General features: G+C 40.8%; 1 long non-coding RNA gene across 1 annotated transcript; it reads right to left on the bottom strand.

Annotated features, from left to right (window-relative positions):
• Positions 1-310: 310 nt before the first annotated feature.
• On the bottom strand, positions 311-1,094 carry LOC116649846 (uncharacterized). The gene is made up of 3 exons (XR_004302748.2): positions 827-1,094; positions 524-744; positions 311-442 (listed from the first exon to the last, which is right to left on the bottom strand). It is a non-coding gene; the product is annotated as an uncharacterized lncRNA (long non-coding RNA).
• Positions 1,095-1,342: the final 248 nt, after the last annotated feature.

Genomic DNA, 1,342 nt, shown 5'->3' with positions numbered 1-1,342 from the left:
CAAGAGTTCATTAGTTAAAGTACCCGGCTTGCCTACACAAAAAGTATACCCCATATATGTGTGCAGGGTATGCGAACACTTTTCCAGAAAAAGCATTTTAATGCCGTCTAAATGAGTTTGCATATTGATCTAGCTGCAAGAGAACTGCGGCAATGAGTATGTGTATGTGCCCCACTTCGGTGTGGAGCTGAGCTCCGATGGCGATGTACGGCAGGTGGTTGGTTGGCTTCTTGGAAAAATGGCAGCCCAATTCACTTACAGCTGCTGGACGCAGATGCCTGTCTGCCATAATGAGGTGAAAACATTATTTTTATTACCTAATTACCCCAATTTATTCGCGGTAATTGTGAATATTTCCCATACAAGTGCTCCGCCATGCCGTCTGCCAGAGTCTTGAGTGCCTTTGCCTGCCCCAGCAGACATCCAAAGATAAATACAATGTCTATAATGAGCGGGCCAAAGTACTCTTAAGTTTATCACTCCGCCGAAGCAGGTTAAAAAAACGGATTTCCAATTCGCTTACGTTTATGAATGAATTTTCCGTTGTATTTTAGTTTCCATTTAGTATTTTATGAGCAATTTTCGTGTGTCGAACTTGCTGTGGACGTTGCAGTTGCGTTGCTTTTAGCCTGTGTGTAGCATATTTATGTGCCTATGTCTATGTATTTTTTTGCCTGGGGACGCAGTTGAAATGATCAATGCATTACATAATCAGCTCATAATGAGCACATTTGCATGTGCGGACTAGGGACGGCAAGTTTTGTGGCGTTAATTAAAAATACTTTGGCTGACAAAGTGGTTTCCTCGTTACGAAGGCGTTACTTACCCGTTTGTTAGTTAGTTGCTTGAGAGTCGAGAAACTTAGATCCTTGTTGTTCATTAATAAGCTACTTAATATTTAATATTCATGTGACTGCGAGCAGAGAATCAAATATCGAATGCTTTGAAATGCATTTTATGTAGATTCTTGTATAATATACGCTGATTAAAAGTAGATCGACTTAGACACGACAAAAAACATTTTCGTACGTATAAAAACATTTGGGTGTCATATTTAAGACTTGAAAATTTTATAAATATCAGACAAAGCTATTGAAAGTATCATTGAAAAATAAAGTTCTCATAAAATCTCTGTCACTCACCTACTTCAATCTCCAATAGCAGACTCATTCAATATCCCGTCCGCTGAACGCGGCGCACTCATTGATAACTTTGGACACAAATATTATCATTGTAAATGCGCCGCCTCACGGTGGGGCGTTAGTGGCATGCTGTGCCGCCGTCTTAGTATAGGGAGACGCAGCGACCGGGTGGAACAGCTTCATGTTTGATTGGGTGCAGA

Source organism: Drosophila virilis, chromosome 2 (assembly GCF_030788295.1).
Source record: "Drosophila virilis strain 15010-1051.87 chromosome 2, Dvir_AGI_RSII-ME, whole genome shotgun sequence".
Classification (NCBI taxonomy): domain Eukaryota; kingdom Metazoa; phylum Arthropoda; class Insecta; order Diptera; family Drosophilidae; genus Drosophila; species Drosophila virilis.
The sequence above is the reverse complement of the archived record's forward strand: the minus strand, read 5'-3'. Positions and strand labels throughout refer to the sequence as shown.